The sequence below is a fragment of the Indicator indicator genome, chromosome 11 (genome assembly GCF_027791375.1).
Source record: "Indicator indicator isolate 239-I01 chromosome 11, UM_Iind_1.1, whole genome shotgun sequence".
Lineage (NCBI taxonomy): Eukaryota > Metazoa > Chordata > Aves > Piciformes > Indicatoridae > Indicator > Indicator indicator.
In genome coordinates this window covers 12,058,071-12,080,535 of record NC_072020.1, presented here as the reverse complement: position 1 = coordinate 12,080,535, position 22,465 = coordinate 12,058,071, and positions in this window count along the sequence as shown.

The following is a 22,465-nucleotide window of genomic DNA, read 5'->3' as shown; positions in this document are numbered from 1 at the left end:
GGATATGCAGATTTCCCTCATTCTGATTTGAGAGAATATGAAGCATTCATTTCCAAGGGGCATCAAGAGAACTTCAGCATGATGATTGTTGCATTCCCAGTTAAAGAGAGCTCGTTAAATCATGGCTTAGAGACCAGATAATGGGGGAGTGTAAATGACTGAACTTTACATATTTTGTCTGCCCTGGATAAAAATTCAACTTCTGCAATCCTTGCAGTTTTTCTGCCCTGAATAAAGTGGGTTCATTATTAATCTGAAGGAGCTCCTGGAGCAGCTTCCTTGTCAGTTTAGATATCTTGATCGAGAATTTAGATAAAATACATCAAGGGACCTTATGGCTGAAACAGTATTCTCAGGGCTATTTGTATCCTATCAAAAAATTGTAATTTATAAATGTACTTCAGCAAAGAAAGCTCTTCTTTTAAAGTGAGGCACTTAAACTACTAGTTCCACTGAGATTAAATTGCACTCTTGCATGAATAAATGTTATCTGATATTAGGTTCACATGCACATATCTCAACTTCAGGCCAATGACCCACGTAAGGAACGTTGCACCAGTCTGAGTAACTGGGTTAAAAATCTGTCTTCACATTTCAAGCACATGTAAGGAATCAAGGCCTAATCCAGGAAAAGCATTCAGGTGCACGAGTGCTCTCCTTGGCTGCATCATCTTTCCCACATTAGGATCATACCTTCTGGTCTTGAAGAGCGTGACATATCATTTTGCAGGCTCTGATCATTAAATACAAGGCATTCCTACACACATGTCTGAAATGCCAAGTATACTTGGAGAAAATTACCTTATCATTCCCAGCACTGGGCTGCGCAAGAGAAGGTGGTGGGACTAAAGGCAGAGAGAGCCTTGTTTTGCAAATAGCTTTAGCCTCACAGGTAGTTAACCAGGTTCTTATCCACTGCCTGATTATCTGCTGCTGCTTCTTTCTTTTCTTTCTTTTTTTTTTTTTTTAATGGTGAAAAGTATTACTTCCCTCAGTAATAATGCACAGACAGAATTCATTTAGTACAAATCACTTATTTCAGCAGAGCCTCAAGCTAGCACTCCATTCACTAACACTGCAAACATGAGACATGAACTAAGTAAACTATACCTACATTTTTCTTATCAGTATGTTAAAGGAATGGTAGAAGGTGATTAATACTGTATAAAACAAACAAAAAAGCCCCAAAACTTAAATCTACCCATAAATATTCCTGTCAGTTCTCTTTTATATTCATCCCCTTCTATTCCAGCAATGAAAAGACAGTAAGCAGTCCTTGATCACTAGCTTGCTTTTTTTCAAGTAGTTTATAGTTAGCAAATGAGCTCTTAAGGCCACTCACACAATATAGAAGCCTGTGGCTCAGCAACAAATTCCAGCAGTTAATCTGGTCCTAGGAGAGCATCTTTGTGTGACAAAGGAGAGCTTCACTTTCAGGTCCCATCACCCACCATATCAAGAATTTCAGAGAGGCACAAACCTCAAAGCTGTACTTGAATTTTAAAAGTTTAAATAACCTACAAGAAAGTAATGTACAAAGTGAAAGACCCCTCTGGACAACAAAACGTGAAAGAGACTGAAAAGAAAGCCCAAGCCAGTGGGCAGAGTTTGTCAAAGAGCTTGCTGAGCATGGCTTCATAAGCACAGCAAAGAAACTCAGTCCTTCTGAGAGCTTGCAGGATATATCCAAACAGCATTTGTAATTAGCCCACAGTCACACCTACACTGACATCTGTATTCATTAGGACTTCATCAAGACTTGCTTCTGGCCTAGGGAGATTGCAGTGGAACATGACACCTGCATATGTTGTCTCTGCAATGCAGAACTCATTGGTGCTGGGTTACATGTGACATCAGCTGCACACAAACCTGGTGTTTACTGAAGAAACCACATGAGAACTTCTATGGATATGGAAAAAAAATAAACTCACAAGCACTAATACTAAATCAAGACTTCCTTATTTTGTCAAAAATAAATTGCTGGATCCTCAAAACAGTCCAAAATTTTTATTTAGCACCATCAAAATTTTGGGGTTAAGAGAAGGCAAAATAGACAGCTGATGTGGCTGCAGAAATGTATTGCCTGTGCTCTGAATGCTGAGGCTTGTGGATTCTTGCCTGCCAATTCCTCTCCAAAATAGGAAGCGGGTTTGTTGATTTTTTTAACTTCTAAGAGAACCCAAGTTCTCAGCAAACTCATACTTTAATAAAGATATTACACATCATGACACAGTTGATACATGAGAGCTGGCATGGAGCTGCGCGTGAGCATGTAGCTGTTAACTGAACATTTGGGCTGTATCTTTCTCCAGTTACCAGAGTTTTCAAGCATCACACTGCAGAGGAAAGGCTATAGCTCATTCACACTTTCATTAGGATTCATATAGACTGTAGGTTGCACTTAATTGTCAGAAGCCTTTAAACTCTCCAAATACCTGCAATGACACTGCATTCTTCAAGTGGAAAGCTTATATCCAATTGTGGCACAAGCTCAGGAAAAAAAGTATTTACCATTTACACTAATATATGATTATTATGAGTCATGATGTTGAAGGCATTAATCCTAGTGCCTCCTTGATGGCACAGCTCTCCATCCCACACAATACCACATCTTTCATCCCAAAGATCTGACCTTTTAAAGATCAAGTCCCTTGTCATCATTTTCTGTAAAAGAGGTGGGTTTTTATAAGCCAGCATAAGGCCTTTCTGAACCTTCACTGCCAAGTTTAACTTAAAAAAATAAATTATTTCTTACACATCTCCTCAAGGAGTTTATGCTTCTCTTGGGCTTCCAATGACTGTGTCATTTAAAATGAAAAATGAGGCAAGGTCCAGCATAGCTTTTTTTGCCAAGAAAAAAAATCAGTCGCTAATCTTTCAGTGCTGCTGTTTGTGACAAGACTAGCACAAGGGTGTTGAGGAGTAAATTTTTAAAGGACTAGATCTGAAACAAATCAACAATCTGGGAACTGGCAGAAGTTTCTGCAGCCAGATTCCCCACCGGTTTTGTTCACCCTTAACAGTAACCATTTTCCCCAAGGATGCTCAATGGAAATCTAGGAGAACCAGAAGGCAGAAAGGAGAAAAGGCAGGTCTAATACTATGGTATTTAAACCACTGGCCCTCTTAGTAATGGCCAAGAAGAATGAGGAATAAAATCTGAGCAGATTAAATCCAATTCTTCCTGGTGAAGCTGGTGAAATTGTGTAGGTCTCTGGATTTCCAGCAGGCAGGCTGCAGGTGTTCAGAGATTATAAATGGGCAGTGCTGGTTACTTTGCATGTCAGCATTCAGCCTAGCACTTCTCAGTGAGGAGGCTGTTAGAATTGCTTTTTAAGGGATGGACAAACACAGGCATCCTTATTAAGGGTAACCGAATCACTTAAGCTAAACTATTCCATCATACAAGGTCAATGTTGCCTTAATAGATCTTAGCAAAGAGCTTAACAAACAAGGTCTTATGTTTTGTGTATCCTCAGTTCAACCATTACAACCAGATGCATACACATATACACTCTAGAACACACGTGGGTGCTCTTGCATTCACTGTATTTTCCAATATCTCTGCTCTTAACCATAGAATCACAGAATGATTTGGGTTGGAAGGGACCTTAAAGAGTATCTAGTTCAACCCCCCGACAGGAAGGCCTTCCACTAGACCAGCTTGCTCAAGGCCTCATCCAGCCTGGCCTTGAACACCTCTAGGGAAGGGGCATCCACAACCTCTCTGGGCAACCTGTTCCAGTGTCTCACCACCCTCACTGTAAAGAATTTCTTTCTGATATTCTAATCTACCCTCTTCCAGTTTAAAGCAATTGCCCCTTATCCTATCACTACAAGCCCTTGTAAAAAGTCCCTCCCCAGCTTTCTTGTTGGCCCACTTCAAGTACTGGAATGCTGCTATAATAAAGAAATAATTTGTGGTTTCCCACCAGATATTTAAAACCCACTGAAGAGAAAAAGAAACCCTAAGAAATCACAATGAAAAACTCTTATTACAGATTTTACTTGGTTGTGAACAAGGTTTAAGATTGAAATGAAACATATTTCACGCCCTAGGAGATCATTCTGAAGATGAAGTCCTCTGAATCTGTGTTGTCGAAAGAGAAGCTTGTTTTCCCTCCAGGAATTATGAATTTCTTTGTCTGTCTGAATCTAACTGAGCAAAATGGTAGGGTTATACCTCCTGACTAAAATTATTCTCACTGTACAAAGTTCAAATTAGCCACAAAATTGTTCTTTTTATGACACTCAAGCAATGACACTACTATTTGGCAGCACCTAGTGAGGAAAAAAAATCCAAAGAAACTAACTTCACTATTAGGATATGAACATATTTTTAAAAATCAAGCTCTTTTAAAATTAAAACTGAACTAAGGATGAAATTATTTTGTGCTGTACTCCTTTTTTTTTATAAACAGATAAAAAAATAGTGGATTTAAAAACAAGACCTAGGCATTTGGTGCAGAAATTTGTTATTAACTAGAAAGATGATATCTCAGTGCTAAAGCTGACACTCAGGTTTGGAGCTATTAGTCAACAGGCTTTTGGGTTTTGCTCATTGTGCTCTTGCTGAAAGTGAGAAGAATAGAGTGCATACTTCCACATAAGAACTAATCAAATTTAAGGGCTAGGTTGCAAATTTAAGCACCTCAAATCAGGAAATACCAATGTGTGCACACTGCCACTGCAATCCTAATACAGCCCACTGGGATCCGCTTACATGTTTCCACTAGGTTTTAACTGGAAACTTCCAGCATGGATGCTGGAAGTGCTGAACAGAACATGGCTGTTGCACATGGCATTCTTAGGAGCACATTGGCCTGGACACCACATGCTCAGCCTTGTTTTATTTGTAATCTTTATGGGTCAGTTTCATCCACAGCACAGCTGGCTACAGCAGGAAGAAATTGCCAGACTGAAAGCCAGGCCTATGGTTTTTGACCTCTAAGCTTCTCAAAGCCTCAGCACTATCCACTTTAGTAGGCATTGGGCAAACATTCACTGAGCATGTGTGCCAAAAATGGGTTCCATAGGACTTTTCATTTCCATTCTTTGGCATTGTTCTAACCCTCACACTAGGGGCCTAGAGAGGCAGGAGGTGCCTGTAAAGGAGATCTAATTTGCTTGCCGTTCTGAGCCAGGCATCTCCATTGACTGACCTTGACATCCTGAACTTTAGGGAAGCAAGAAGTAACTTTGGCAGTATATTTCCATTTTCTGGCTGGAGCATTGTTATAATTCCAGGATTTTTCATCTGAGCTAGACACTAAATGGGAAGATACCATCCTAGTCTTCAAATCCAACTCCAACCAATTCATGTAAGGACCATGTAATTTAATCCCTTCAATATCATCTCAAACCTACATTTTATAGGTGATTGTATTTCTTATTCTGTGCTCCTATCTTGTGAGAAGCAGCTAGGGAAAATGTAACAGGAAAGGGCAATGACAATTTCATGTGGCTAGAGGAAGCTGGCTGACACATGGAAAACTCTATTGGTAAGAAGGACAAAAGTAAAAGAGAATGATAGAGCACAGTTATACACCATCCTCGTGAATTACCTACTGCTGCTGCAGACCTGCACTCTGCCATTTCTTTTTTTTTTTCTTAATGATTTCTCAGTGTCCTAGAAACATACATTTCTAGTTTAACTAAGGCAAAATAGGTTGCCCAGAGAGGCTGTAGATGCCTCCTCACTGGAATCATTCAAGATCAGGTCAGGTGGGGCTTTGAGCAACCAGATCAAGTTGAAGACGTTCCTGATTACTACAGGGGGAGGTTGGACTAGATGACCTCTAAAGGTCCTTTCCAAACTATTCTGGGATTCTATGAAGAAACAACAGCTGTATATATTTTTGTATTTGAAGACTTGTGCATTGTTCACAAACACAAAAGAAAACAATTGATCAATAATTAGATTACCTCAAGTCAAGGCAGCGACATTGTGGCAGCTCAGGCTGGGTGCCTCCTGTTACTGCCACATGAGTTACACCTCCGGTGTCCCCAGTGTCCAACCCAATAAGGTGGGCAGCGGCAGCAGTGTATTGCTACCCATAAATCCTGCGCCCTAAAAATCCATCTGCAGAGTCATTCTCTGCCTCTTTCTTCCCTCTCTGCTCCTGTGGGAGATGCTCCCTATCAGGTAACGGTGGGGGAGCATCTCAAGGCCTCTTAGGCCTGTCTAGGCCTAATGCCAGGAGGAGAATGGAAGTGGGGGGGGGGGGGGGGGGGAGGCAGTCTCAGACCTGGCCAGCCTGAGACCAGCCTAGCAGTGGGGGGGGAAGAAAGAGCCCTGGGGGTCTGGGTATACCCTCAGGTGGGGAGAAGGGAAGGGTTGGGAAGCCTTTGGGTGTTGTGTAAGGGACTCTGTATGCTTTGGGATATTCCTGCCACTATGCTTGTAGCTTCTGTAGTTTTACCAACTGCTTTTCCATTTAAACTTTCCATCACTCTCCAATCCGTTTGTGTGAGTGTCGTTCTTCTGTCCCTCTCGGGGCAAGAGAGGATCTGTCTGGCCCCAAACCAGCACAAACATTCACAAGATTGGGGGTGTAATCTGAAGCGGAAGAAACTGAAATCTTTTCACAATAGTGTTGTAGTACTGCTAGCAATTATGTAAGGATGCTTGTCAAACCACATCTCTAGTGACAGACCTCACAGAATTTTACCAAAGTATATGCTAGAGCTGCTTACATATTTTTCTTCAATAGATTCTTAAGGGCGTCCAAAGAAAAGATAACACAGTGGAGAAAAGAAAACATAATATGGTGGAGAACACCTTACATCTTAAAAAAAAAAAAAAAATTCTCTTTTGGTAGAATTTTCCTGCAAAATGTGCCTTTCCACTTAGGCCATTTGTACACAAACATCCACACCTAGGATGTATCTGAAGAGAAAAAGCATAGGAATGGACAGAACTGAGATATCACTGCTTTGGTTGAATATGTAAACATGAAAATAGTTTGTTTTACTGTTTCCACAACTGTTCCCTTATTTCATCTGGAGATAAAAGGGAATGCAGCCTATTTTATAAAACCATAAGCCTTATTGTGGTTGTAATTTTGCCCAGGTCAATTCCCAACAGTGATCTAGATTAGCTAAGCTAAAATTTTATGGTCACCTCCTGAAACAAATCTATCAAATAGCAATAGCTTGAATTTCTAAGTGCTCTTTGTTTCACTAACTTCATGATATCCACTGACTGAGAAGAGGCTTTCCTGAATTACTATCCCCAGCTATTTCAGGCCACTCAGCCTGTTTCATGAACACACAGTTTTTAAAGGTCCACCTGCCTCATAATGTAAGGTTTGTAGCAAAAATGTTTCTCTGAAATCTTGGTTGCTACTTAAGGTCAGTGTTTAAGACTAAATATGATATTGAGTGTTGCCATTAGAGATTATAGGAAGTTTGCTCTCTTAATAATGCATATTTTAAAATGGGACACACATTGCACAGAACTAAGCAAAAGAAGCAATCGAACTTGGAGAAAAAAAATTATTATGCATCAGCCAAGGTACATGCACTGGGAATCCTAAGTGCAAAGGAAAACCAAATAAGATAAGACCAGTTAAAATACTTGAGTTGAATGGAAAGGTACATAAGCAAGGTCAGACTGCAGCTGATTACAGACTCAAAAATACTGTGCAGAAGAATTAAGATGGCAGGAAATTTTCCTTGGATAAAGGTACAAGAAGAAAATGGAATTATTCTTTTCTTCACAAAATAGCCAGGGAACAAGCATAACCCAGGTGAAAAAGAAACCTCAGCTAAGGAACACTTAGAGTGGTCTTAATGAGCAATTAAAGAAGTTGACAAAAGAATAATGCACGCAAATAAATAATGTTGACAATCACTAGTATGGCAGACGTGTACATGCAAACTTGGATTCAGTGGGAAGAACAACCTTACACAAGAAACAGAAGGGCACAGTAAACCCCAATATTACAGGGAAGTAGTCTATATAGCAAGAAAAGAGATGGGAGTCTTTTGCAATGGGATTAAAAAGGTGTCTCCATTTAAGAAGGAAGGAAACTGCACCAATGACATCAAATCAGAAATTGACTTAAGAGTTGATTCAATGAAAGATATTCCTAGGTGACCCCACATTATGAACAAAGCTAAATTATTCCCAGCATGTCAACTCGCATGTGCAGAATACTTTCTATCTACTGTCCTGGTGGAGCTCAAAATATCTACCAGCGATGTAATGCTGGCTCAGCTTATCCTCTAAGGAATGAGGCTGTTAGGTGACATGAGGGAAACATTCTTCTGTTGCTGCAAAAAGACTAGAGGTGTTCTCAACAGGGTGAAAATACCTCCTGTACTTATTGGGGTGGAAGATGAGTAAGAGGCTGGTAATGTGCAAAACAAGCATTCAGGATACCATCACATGATTCAATGGCCATCAAAGTGAGAATTATATAGAATCAAATAATTAATATTACTCAGAAAAATCTCACCTAATTTATCTTTTCTTCCCTATGTAGTGGTCATCCAATTCATCCCATCTTGGCTCTATAACCACCCCACTCTTTATCTCCAGTTCCTAGTATCTTCATTTTAGACAGCTCTATGTCCTAGCTCCCTTATCTGGCCTTAATCTCACCTGCCCCTACTACCTTTTTGTAGGCTGAGCTCACATCTCCTTTGTATCTCAGTTGAATCTCTTCATCCTTAGGGCTAACAAGTAGAAAGCATGAGAGATGGTATCTTAGGCCATAATGCTGCTTCCAGCTCACTTCAGGCATAGTTTGGAGGGAAAATCCATTTCTGTCACAAGGGCTAAAACCTGTATCATGCTTAGCCACACAAGCAGATAATTTGGGGCACTGTGATTACAGGGACAAACACTAAACCCTGTCAGGGGGCTTGGGTGCAACGAAAGCATATCAGCTCTGGAGACACCTGATGCCCTCTTGAAAAAGCCTGTCGGTCATACTCAGAAAACCCTTTCCAGAGGCTTTTGACACAGCTAAAAGTAGGGAGTGTTTTAGGGAAACAGAACATTTGCAGATAATGATTCACCACAAATGCTGACACTAAAACATGAGATTTGTGGGCTGAAAGAAGGAGAAAGGTTGGACTTGATGTTCTTAGAGATCTTTTCTAACCTTAATGATTCTATCACTCTATAAAAAAACCGCTGGTTGCTCTCAAAAATATTTTCAGATTTATTCTTTCCAGGAGGCTAAATATGGTACTTCCCCCTAATTATCATCCTGTAAGTAGCTGTGCCATGTCAGCCCACAGCTTTCACAGAGCTTGTGCTGGGCACAAGCAGCCAGAGGCGCACACACAGCATGGAAAACTCTAACCCAAGGGAGTTCACAGTTGATAAAATCCTGAACCACTGAGGTTGTGGGAGAGAAATATAGCTATTTTGCTAGCTAAGGCAAGGCTGTGCCACCTGCAGCCACACAGATTTTGCAAAAGACACCCACAACATGCTCGCTCTCAGAGGCTGACTGATGCTTTCCTGCTCTGTTATTCTCTGAAACAGAATTAAAATTCAGTCAGGCTGAAAGGAGCCTTTTACTCTGTGTATGAGGGGAAATAACAATAACTGTGCAATTCATAAAAACCTTCTAGCGTGTATATACACATGCGTGCCTTCACCTATAAATCCCAAACGGAGGTAAAATGAGGAGGCATTAAGTTGTCTTTTCCAGGAGGGAGAGAAATCTGTGTGATAAGTTTATTGAAGCAGTTTTACAGAAATCCAGGATACCGTTCAACAAACACAGTAAAGTTCTTATTAAAGGCTGCATTCCACCATAAACAGCAATTTTGGACGACAATGTTGTGCATTCGTCATCAAGCATTATTGTTGTTTGCAAACACCAAGAGAGATCCATCTGCCATTATTTTTTACGGTGACATAAATAAGAATATTTAAATAGGTACCCATTTTATATCTAAAAACCTATCAGTTTGAAGAACACAAGCCAGCTCACCGAGATAAAATGAAACAGAAATTCAAACCAAAAAATAGAGCGGTTTTAAGTGCAGTTTAAGGCAAAGAGTAAATTGTCTGAATGAAGTCAATTCCGATAACAAATGTAACATGCTTGTCACTTCCTAATAAAGACAGAGAAAACGTTTCTCTGGAAATTGCTTTGAAGCAAAATATGAAAGTGCTTGTTTGCCAGAGGAGGCTTTGCCAAGAAGCAGAGCATCCAAACTCATACCAGTTTGATTTGAATAAACTGCCATTGTGCTTGTCCAAATAAGAACTTCAGTTTAACTGTTTCGTTACTCAATCTCTTCTAGATAAGTTTGTCTGGCCCTAAGACGCTGGAAAGAGGAGGAAGGATGACACATGGTGGGAAAGACCTGGGGAAGCTGTCTCCCATTGGAAAAGGACACAGTTTTCAAGGTGCAGTTCCTCCAACATTCCAAGATCAGCATAATTTTCTTGCTTTGCTGAAACTGCTGTTTTCTACAGGAAAACCTATTCAGATTTTCAGACTCTCTGACATTTTCTTTGGAGAAAAAAAAAAAAAAAGGAAAATTAAAAAGAAGAAGAAAAACAGGCTATACACTGACCTGATATTTATTTTGCTCTAATCATAAATGGCTTGACACTAGGAACATCTGAGCGCTTTCAAAGTCATGCTGGGATCTTTTTATTGCAATGACTGGAAATTAACTATTGTTCAACTCACCACAGCTCCATGAACAATAGTTGATTTCCAGTTATTGCAATAAAAAGATCCCAGCGTTTAGGTCCAGGTGGGGTTTGAGTGTCTTCAGAGATGGGGACTCCTGGGCAGCCTGTTCCAGTGCTGCTATCCTTAAATTAAATAAGTTCCTCCTCTTGTTTAGACGGACCTTCTTATGTTCAAAGCGCAGTCTCCATGTACAAAACAGCTTTGCTTACTCCCAAAAGCACAATTATGCAAAGGCAAAAACGGGGGGAAAAATACTTTCAAGTCAGTGAGGCTGTACTCTCTGATTATGTGATTTGGGGCTGCATTACAGCAGCAGTTCATACTCTAAGCATGAGAGGGATTACAAATTTGCTTTCTATGGCAGCTTGTGTTCACCCATTAATGGCATCTTGCTGTTCCAGAAGAAACGTACTGCCAAAATATTCAAAAGAGCTCTTGATTTAGCTTAAGGCCATGTTTCTTACTTCAGAGAAGACTGAAAAAAACCCTGCAATTTTCAATACTATTAATGAGATACCAGCTTCTGTACAGAAAAGTTTGTATTACTCTATTAGATTCTAAGACAAGTCTGTTATGCAGCCTTTGTATTGGAGGTAGCAGAGTTACCATCCCTGGATGTGCTCAAAAAATACATAGATGTGGAATTCTGGGACATGGTTAGTGGGTATAGTTGTATTCGGTTGATGGCTGGACTTGATACTTTTAAAGGTCTTTTCAAAACAAGATGATTCTACAATTATATCTTCTTCAGATGACAGGGATATTTAGACACCAAGTTTTTACCTTACTGGATGTATTTGGTTTGGCTGAGCTGGAGTTAATTCTCCTCAGTGCATTTTACGATTTCTGTCTTTTGCAGTGCTGTAGCTGGGTGTTGACAACACATCAGTGTTTTGGCTACTGCTGAGCCAAGCACCAAGGCTGTGCTTTTCCAATATTTCACAACTCCTAGTAGGCTGAAGGGTGAGGAACATACTGGGAGGGAACACAGCCAGACCAGCTGACCCAAACTGGACAAAGGGATATTCCATACTCTATGACATCATCTCAGATATCTAAGATAAATAAAAGAAGGAAGTGTGGGGAACATTTGTTGATGGCATCTGTCCTCTGGAGCAACCACTACATATATTGAAACCCTGCTTCTCAGGGAGTGACCGAACATCATCTGCTGATGGGAAGTAGAGAGTGACATCTTCATTTTGCTTTCTGTATGACCTTCACTTTTGCTTTTCATCCTATTAAATTGCTTCTATCTTGACTCATGGGGCTTTAACTATATTTTCCCTCTCCCCTATCCATCTAGGAAGGGGAGTGATAGAGTGGTTTTGGTGGGCATCTGACCCCAGCCAGGGCCAAACCATCAGACTGGAAAAAGTACCCCACCAGCAGAGTAAACCACTGTGTTATACGACTGCAGTGTTTGTGAAGTGGGTCCTCTGCTACTCTGTGATGTCAGAAAACTCATAGAGTATGGCTTCCCCGAGAGAAAGAGTTACAGCTAAAACAGGGTTGGCTATGAAGGACTCCTCTGTTCCCCTACTGATAGTACAGAGCAAGAAATACTACAGAATTAAGGCCCTAAGACAAGTTGGTCTCCCTAACAGCAGAAGGATTCCTGTTACCTTCAAAGTCTAAATCTGCCTCTGTCTCTACATCAAATTCCATTTTTTTCCTACCCTATCTTCAGAAGCATCAACTGGCATATTCTACTTTTTATTTCTAATTTTAAATGAGAGCTGGAAGGAATAAGACTTGAGCAAGGGAAGCTAGAGAAACCTTACTGTTAACCTAATTGCATTTTGTTCATTCCTTTGCCAAAATATATTGTGAGGTACATGACTCAATCTGATTTTGAAAGGTTTAAAATTTTACTTGAGTGTTGCTCCCACAGCCAGTAAAGTTTTTATCTGGGACTCTCCCTCAAGATTTCATTTCTATACAGTCAAGAAGAAAGCAATCTTTTTCTTGATAGGTGAATGATACTGCCTTCAAGATACTGTTTTTCTTAGCACAGAAGTAAAAATATTCAGTTTGGGGCAGTAGATTAAGCCACAATGAACCTCCTTTTACTTAAGGTCAGGTAAAAATCCCTTTTAAACTTTATTTTCAATTCTATCATGGCAACACAGGATGGAAATAGTTTTTAAAAGCCCTTTCATTCAATTTCTAGTTACATATGGGAGAATTAGAGAGAAATTAAGTGGGGTTTTTTGACACCTCTTCAAAATTTCAAAATAATTATTTTACCTAGAAAGGACCAATAGGTAACATACAACATCTCTGATATGTGAGCCAGGTTGTTTTCTTATATAGATGCACTAATATCCAGGAACTTGTTTCCAAGATGTCAAAGTTTCCCAGTATGTTTCATGCAACTGAAATCACAATGCATTCTTCTTTGGTTCAAAGGATGCTGCCATAGTGGCACATGATGAGCTTACAAGAACAGCCACCATAGTACAGTAGGTTGAATGGTGAAAAAGAGAGGTAAGTAAAATAGAATGCAGGCACAGTCAAGAATGTCATTATACTGAAAGGGACAGCTGATGACATATTCAAGCCCTACACAATAAACATGCTTAGCTCACTGTATTTACAGGTAACTGAACAGCATGAATGTGGATGACTCAGACTGGCTGCAGGAACAACGCATTTTAAAGAATATTTGTGGTATTTAAGGAAGCAACAAAGTTACACATAAGTATACTAGCTCCTAGTGCTGGAAAAATGAACTGTGAACAATGAAATTGAAAAATTAACCAAAATATATTATTTTTGTACACAAGAAACCTCTACCGCATCAAGTTTCAATTCAAGTGTCATTCCTGAATGAAAGTACTCCATATCAGAATTATCTGATGCAGGCAAAAGAAAACAGCACACACACTAACAACCCCCAGAACCCTTTCTTCAAATTTAAGCATTCACACAGCTATGTTACGCTGCAGATCTTCTGCCTAAAAAGTTCTGAAGTTGGCTAACATAAGGAGAGAAGCATCTCTTCAATCTCTTCTCACCCCACTACCTATTTAGTTTTGTACAACTAAACAATGCCTCAAGAGGAGCTGTTTTGTGCTTTCCTGTTGCTTCATAGAAAGTGCTTCTGCTTACATCCATTACCTGGATCATTCTGCGTCTTAAATCACAGATTCACAGTTTGTATCAGGTTGGAAGACACCTTCAAAGGGCATCTTGCCCAACCTCTCTGTAAGTCAGCAGGGACACATCTGACTAGATCAGCCTGCCCTGAGCCACATCAAGTCTGGCCTTGAATATTTTGAGGGACAAGGCCTCCACCACATCTCTGAGCAATCTGTTCCAGTATTTTACCACTCTCATTGTGAAGAGCTTCTTCCTAATATCCAAACTAAATCTACCCTGCTGTAGTTTCAAACCATTGCCTCTCATCCTATCTCTACAAGCCCTTATAAGAAGTCCCTCCTCAGCTCTCCTGTAGGTCCCTTCCAGGTACTGGAAGGCTGCTCTAAGGTCTCTCTAAAGCCTTCTCTTCTCCAGTCTGAACAGCCCCAGTTCTTTCAGCCTGGCTTCATAGGATAGGTGCTCCAGCCCTCTGATCATCTTTGTGGCCCTCTTCTGGACCTGCTCCAGCTGATCCATGTCTCTCTTGTGTTGGGGGGTCCCAGAGCTGGACACAGTACTCCAGCTGAGGTCTCACCAGAGCAAAGTGGTAGAGTCACCTCTCTCAATCACACCACCTCTGACTTCCAAGTCTCTTTTTCTCCACGGATTTTTCTGACATGGAAACTACTGTCAGTGGCACATCTCAGGGATCAAGGGAGGTGGAGACTTGCAAATTAAAGTTGTACTGTTCTTGACAATATCAACTGACCACATGAGGCCATACATTGCATTTGTTCACTCACACGTTGATGTGCAATGTTTCTGGCAGTCAGTATCCCCCATGATGTTTTAAATGTAGCTCCCAAAATTTATCATAAAGACTGCAAACTAGTAAATGCTCAAAACTTTAAAATACTTTTCTATTTTTTCCCTAGTAATCCCAATGGAAAAGTGTTTGGAAGCCAAAAGCTGAGTTTCCAGCTCTCCTTCACTTCCTGAGACCTGGAGGCTTTTTGGCTGCTAGCTTTGGGATTAAAGTACTCATTAGAAGATTTTACCACTGAAAAATATGCATGTACAGTCCCTTCTGCTCTGAAATATCTCTGCTGAAGTACTCTATATGTTCATCAAACTTTGTTCCTTCACTGGTTTTTGCAAGTCAAAAATAGCTGCAAATCAACTTCGTTTTGAGTTTCTTGGGTTTGGTTGGTTCGTCTTTTTTTTTTTTTTTTTCCCAAAAGAAGTTTTTCCAGTGCTGTCCTTCTCAAGCAGGCCAAAAGCAGCTTCATTCCGAAAATCACTCATCTAGGCTCATTAACAATTACATCCTTTTTTTGAGGAAAAGGTTTTTTTGGGCTGCTTTTATTGCTCCAGCAATTTCATCCTAGAGAGAGAATCTCTGCACACTTTTACCTATGGCAAACACAACATGATTGAAAGTGAAGCCTAGGTGTAACGTACAGGCAGCCCTTTCCTGGTTTCTCGCATCTGTATCCTGTTTGCTTATTCGTTTGAACTCCTCACTCATTATGTGCTTGCACACTCACTTTTTATTCCTCATTTACTTATCCTTAAGTTTCAGAAGGTGACACAAAGATCCTACACAGCCCAACCCTGCTGCAACACAAGGCTGACTGCTCAAACTACAGCAGATCCCACAGAAAACACACTCTCCCCAGTTTGAGGTCTGCCACAGTGAAGCCTGAACACCACAAACTAGCTCCATACTGAGGCACTTCAAATGGAGCAAGAATTAGCGCAGAGCTGTCTGAAGGTATCTTTTCAGTGTAAGGAGTCCAAGAAGAGTGCAAAGACAGCAGGGAATAGGAACAGGAGAACCCTAATTAGAGTAGACATGGAAAGGTGAGCAGAAGGTAGACAGAAGAGACTTTCAGTTTTGTCTTCTGTGGTTCAGGACTGTCTTCCTTTCTAACATGTTTGTACAGCACTTGCCATGAAGGTGATCAGTCTGCAAGTGCTGTTAAGTATGCAGTACACATTCCTCACTGCCAGATCATAGGTGCTGTGGTCTTGCTTCAGTGTTCTTCCACAGCTTTGCCTCTTCAGATTGAGATATTCCTGTTTCCTCCCCCCCCCCCCTTCTTTTCACCACTGGCAGAGTTCAAACAGAAAAATACAAGAAAAGCAGAGCCATAAAGGGAAGAAGGACAGTGTACAGAGAACGTAAGTGGTGTAACCAGCATCAGCTTTAGTTTATTGTGGCCATTTGATTGAGGGGTAGGGAGAATATAAGGCTAATCTATTCTCTAGAGTTTTTTTGGTAAGTTATTAGATGCTGTAACTTTGCTGAATAGAGTTACAGAAGTGAAAGTAATCTTCAGATAATAACAAGTATGCCAACTAGTGCAATGGTATCCAAGTGAGGCCAGTCACTCCTAATGATATGGGCTTAGCTTTACTCACCTGGGGACTAATACAAAACCATAAAGCATCTCCCTTTCAAAACAGTAGAGAAAAAAAAAAGGAAAGAGAAAGCAGGGCATTGACACATGTTGATGGGCATGACTTGCAAAGAATCTTGCTTCTCAATTGGGAAGGTAAAAGATGGTGGGAGTTCAGTGGGTTTCTTTTCCTCAGATGATTTGTTCAATCTGATCTCCACCTCCAAAGCTGGCCAAACGCTACTGATGGGGTTGCTACTGTGAGCATGAACACGATTGCTCGTTCTGCTCTCCCTCCTTTCTCCAGCATCACTTGATCTGTCTGTTGAACATCACAGAAAGTCAAGAAACATTTTTTCATGTTGTTTTCTTTTTAGCTGAAAAATCAAAACCTTAGCTCTAGCAGTGTGAAATAGCTTTTGCAACTGAGACTCTTTTTTTCTCTCTACAATGACAAAAATCAACCTTTAATTTGATTTTCTGCTCATGTTTTTACAAAGTCTGTTGCCAGCAACACACTAAGGAGTCTTAGACAATTGAGACATGGTACTACAAAGTTATAAGTAATAGAAGTAAAGACATTTTCTTTGTTTTCTAGGCTATCCCTGTTCTACGTAGAATTGTACCTTTCTTTCCTCCCATATTGCACATTTGTCTTTCACTTTTCAAGGTCTGCTATATCTGTAGACAAACCATATTTAAATACAAGCCTATGTTTGAAAGTTTTAAATCCATTTTCACCTCCATTTTCTTACTTTCTGACTAAACCACACAGCAATGGAATACTCTCATTCACAAGTCACAGCTGGATTGCTAAGGAAAAACTAATCTGTTTTTATAGACTTAAGTTTTAGGAGTATCAAAGCAGAATTCATGGTGAAGGACAAGCTAAAAGGCAAATCAATGTAACCAACAATGCACCAAAAGAATCATGGAAGTATTTTTAAACCATAGGCCTTGTCCATTACTTGATCATTACCTTCTTAAACACCTGCTTCTCAATTCACAGCTTTATACCTTCAAAATATCAGACCTCAATGATATCAACATTTTGGATTTCTCTTTATGTCACCTACAAAGCTACAGAAACCAAAAGGCATCACAAAAGTCTTCAGTCTAGGGCATTAAAGTCCTAGCCCACAAGTACAGAGCAATAAGAAATCTTTGCAAATCAACCACTAAATATTTAATATTGCTTCCCACCTTCCTGAGGGGTTTAGAGCAGGCACAGCTTCGGCTTTCTAAGGGCTCCAGTGGGTTGCATAAGTGAGGGATTTATATCCATGTCATCCATTTAAAAAACCTCTCAGGGGCATTGAGAGATGCTGTAGGATTAGGAGAGAGGTTTCAATACAGGGTTTATATGCAAAATGGTGAAAAAGACATAGAGCAATGAATATATACATAATAAATCCTACAGAAACAACAAACATGAAAACTGGAAAAAAGTACACTACTTCATGACAGGGAGACATTGGGAGACAAGGGGAAAGTGTATAAGGAAGACTGATGCTCTTATACACTCAATATAGAAAAGATATTGTCCTCATATACATTCTTATTTATCTTCCTCCTTCTGCAGTCTGTGTATTACCTCCTTACATATGGCAGTTTCTTTCTGTCATGGTGGCAATTCATTCCTATGCTGTCAGGCTCACTTTTTCTTTCCTACTGCCTCAAGACACTAGTTGCTGTCAAAGCAGTAACAGAAATAACCCAAGAGATTTTTTTCCTGGCAGCTCCTGAAGTGTAGCATCATCACATCAGATATATATTTGGGGTCAGAAAGCCCAACTTCTGTTATACGACCTCATCCAGGCAGAGCTTGCTCTGAACCCTTGTCAAAAACACGTTTCTGCTCCCCAGCTGGCCAGAAGAAACACCATTTGTTTTCTCAAGCCCAGCTAACTTGTTTTCAATTATCTCCTTATTAAAGAAAAAGATAGTACTTCATAAAACAGTCCTAGAGGTTGCAGAATTACTGCTTGAAATAGAGCATTTGCAACAACATGTTTTCATTTCAGTGTTGGTATCCTGTGCCTTGTGAGTCATCGTAATGACTCCCTGTTGCCTTCTGCATTGAGCTTAAGTAGGTTAGGTGTTTTCAAAGCTCTTAACTAAATTCACATTGGAATTAAAAACACTTCTGCATAAAAACACACAATGAAGCTAAGGAAGACTTCTAGCTGGCCTATACCCATGTTTCTTACACCACATTGTGTCCTCCCACACCTTTCTGTAAGCATTGTCCCCAAATAAAGGTGCTTTTTTCCCCCTATCACCTCAGATTTTGCTTCTAAGAAAGTTGGGGGGTGGAGAGAAGTGCACCTGGAGCAACAACCATCAAGAAGTAGAGCAGCATTTCTGACTCAAGAATCTTGCATTAAATTGGTCCCCTTATGTTTTAAAAATATATTTACACTTAGTTATTCAGGCATACCAATTTGAGGCTACTATACTGTTTAGAGTTGCTTGGTGCCCAGTTCCACCTGACTGAAAGACAGTGGAGGCAGCAAAATTAATTTGCTTGGTTGATTGATTTCATTTTTCTGTGGAGACAGCATAATTTGTTTTCCAAGATCTGAGGGGGAAAGAGTTAACCCCACAGCAAATCAAATAAAAATCCCCGAACTACCACAGGCACCTTTGTTTTCATCTATCCTGTCTCAGCTCTGTGTTGGTTTATCTCAGCTGCTTTTTCTTTGCATAGGCACTGACTCTTCATACATGAGGAATGCAGCATTGGATACAATAGGTATTTTCTTTCCCCTTCAAATATAAGGGAATTTAAACTTAGTGAGCTCAAGCTATGTAAGGTTGGGTTTATTTGGTCTTTTTTGAACAAAAAGGCCATGAAGTCCAGCAGAATCCTGGTCTGCATCAGGAATAGTGGGTCCAGCAGAAGGAGGGAAGTGATTATGCCCCTGTACCTGGCATTGGTGAGGCAGCAGCTGGAATACTACGTTCAGTACAAGAAAGACAGAGTTGCTAGAGCGTGTCTAGACAATGGCAGCAAAGCTGGTGAAGGGTCTGGAGAGGAGAGGCTGAGAGAATGGGGTTATTTATTCTGGAGGAAAAGAAGCTGAGGAGAGACCTCATTGCTCTCTACAACTCTCTGAAAGCAGGTTGGAGTGAGGCAGGGGTTGGTCTCTTCTCCCTAGTATCAGGTGACAGAATGAAAGGAAATGGCCTCATGTTGCACCAGAGAGGTTTGGATTGGGTATTAGGAAAATTTTCTTTCCTGCAAGAGTGGTCAGGAACTGAAACAGGATGCCCAGAGAGGTGGTGGAATTAACATCCCTGAAGGTGTTCAAGAAACGTGTAGACATGGCAGTTGGGGTCATGGTTTAGGGGCCATGGTGGTGTTCAGTTGACAGTTGGACTCGATTTTAGAGATCTTTTCCAACTAAAAGAATTCTATGATTCTATTAAATTAATCAAAAAAGGTCAAGTCCAGACTTTAATGTGGACTCATGGTAAGTACATGCAGTGAAATCTGCTTTTGAAACACAACACCAGCGATCAGCTCAAACCAACATAATTGGAACCTGGTTGATCTCTGGTTACCTATTACCCAAACTAGATGCAAATAAAACTCACAGTTGTAAAATAAATCAATCTGAAAATACACACACACATAAATAAAACTGGTTTAATATTACCCATGAGAAATCTAAGCATCTCAAGAGGCTTAAAAACTCTAAGTCAAGGCCAATTCCAGCAATTTCAATGTTTGAAATTCACTCCATTTCACTCAAGAAATTCTTTCTAATAGCAGTTGGCACTGTGTGCTTCCCTGTCTCTCACTATAGTTATGCATGCATGCATACATATGGAAAAAAACATATAAGCTGGCATTTTTGGATGTTTAACTTGGGAAACAGGCATGATTTGTATGAGAATGCAACACAGAATAAAAAGGAAATATTCCACAGGCAATGAATAACCTCACGAAAAATAGTTAACATTTTGAGGTTTAAATGGACATATGTTTATTTAGTTTGCTGTATGCTACTCAGAATAGTAAACGTGTGCCTTTTTATGGGAACTCAGGACTCCATGTGGTCCAAAAACCTGGCATCTGCTTATTCCAGTTGGCATTTTTCAGGCCATACTGCCTGGCACATCTCTCATTTCAAGCTGCCAAGAGGGTGGTGAAAGAATCAGACCCCCTGGCACCATGTATTTTCTACAGCAGTACAAAAGAATGGGCTTGGGGATTTGCATGTCACTATTCCTTCACAAAATGATTTTGTGTTACATTTCCTATGTTAACCAGCTTACTTCCTTCAAATCTGCTTTATTATGTCCTAGCCACAGAGCTGAAAATGGAGCAATAAATAGACTGTATGCACTGGTGTTATTGTGCTGGTATTAATGGATGTTTTTACAGTTTATGTCAGAAAGTAAAAGCCTTGTCCAGCAAGCTGTTTGTGTACAGACAGAATGAATACCACATTCTGAGAAGAGGACTTGTCCAGGAACACCTGCAATGCATTGATGATATCATCATGACTTACATGGGCAACATAGGAGAACTTTCTGAGAGGGGAGAAAATAAATCCTAAATCTTCCTGACTGCAGGTTTTGCCATAACACAAAGGTGAGGAGACCCATATAAGAGATCCTGGTTTTAGGAATGAAATGATAAGGGTTATGATCAACAAGATAGCAGCAGAGAAGGGCAGCAATGATGGTGAAGGGTCTGGAGAACAGGTCTTGTGCAAAGTGGCTGAGGAAACTGGGGTTGTTTTGTCTGGAGAAAAGGAGGCTGAGGAGAGACCGTCTCACTCTCTGAAACGAGGTTGTAGTGAGGGGGGTGTTGGTCTCTTCTCCCGGGTAACAAGTGACAGAGCAAGAGGAAATGGCCTCAAATTGCAACAGGGGAGGTTCAGATTAGATATTAGGAAAAATTTCTTTCCTGAGTGGTCAGGCATTGGAACAGGCTGCCCAGCAAGGTGGTAGAGTCACCGTCCTTGGAGGCACTCTAGGATAGGATTTAGTGGGCATGGTGGTGTTGGCTTGGCTATTGGACTTGATCATCTTGGAGGTCTTGATTCTATAACTACTAAAAAGAAAGCACAAACTTCTTTAGGCATTGTGGGTTTCTGGAGAATGCATATCCCAGACTACAGCCTGATTGTGAGCCCTCTCTACCATGTGACTCAGAAGAATGATTTTCAACAGGGCCTCGATCAATGGCAAGCCTTTGAACAAATCAGACTGGAGATTGTGCATGCAGTAGGGCTAGTCCACGCAAGACAAGACATTTAAAAGAATAGGAAGAATGGCCCTGCTGGAGCAACTGGCAGAGAGCATCCAGGAAGACTTGAGGCTGACCCCTAAGATTTTGGAGCTGGGCATATCGAGGATCCAAGGCCAGATACACTCCAAATGAGAGAAAGAGATACAGGAAGCATATGAAGGAATTCAAGCTGACTCAGAATGGCTGGTAACGAAGCACAGGTCCTCTTAACATCCCAGCTGCTGGTGCTGGGCTGAATGTGCAAAGGGAGGACGTGCGTCCTCTGCACACCATGCAACTGATGCCGTGTGAAGTACATGGGCTGCACTGATAACACAATGGAGGAAACTCAGTAACTCAGGATTTTTACAAGACTAGCCAGAGGGCAAAAATTTTGGAATGTTGCCAAAGAAGGTGACGTGCTGAAGAGACTCCACTGGCAGAAAATGAGACAATATGCCCTGTTTACTGATGGGTCTTGTCCCATCATTAGGAAAGCATCAAAGGTAGAAGTTGGCTGTATGGAGTCCCCTATAACAAGTTGTAGAAACTACTGAAGGAGAAGGTGCATCAAGACAGTTTGCAAAGGTGAAGGTCACCCAACTGGCTTTAGACATTGCGGAATGAGAAAAATAGCCCTTACTTTCTCTCCAGATCAGTTCACGGATGGTGTCAAATCTCTTGTAGAGGAATATGCAGGTTCATCTTTTTTCTTGTAACCCTATGCATTTGATTGATAATAAATTAATTTCCCCGAGTCAAGTCTGCTTTGTCCCTGACAATAAACGGTGAGTGAAATCTCTTTGGCCTTATCTCAGCCTACAGGCATTTCATTATTTTCTCTCTCCCCTGTCCATTTCAGGAGGGGTAATGATGGAGCAGCTTGATGGGCACCTGGCATCCAGCAAGAGTCAAAGCCACCAGACTCGTATTTTGAGATCATCTTATAGTCTATTTGCCAAAAATCAAGGTTTGTTCAGTGATAAGGCTTTCCACATTGACATTAGCATCAATACTAACAGGGATTTGACTTCAGTGACTGCTCTAGACTATGGATTCAC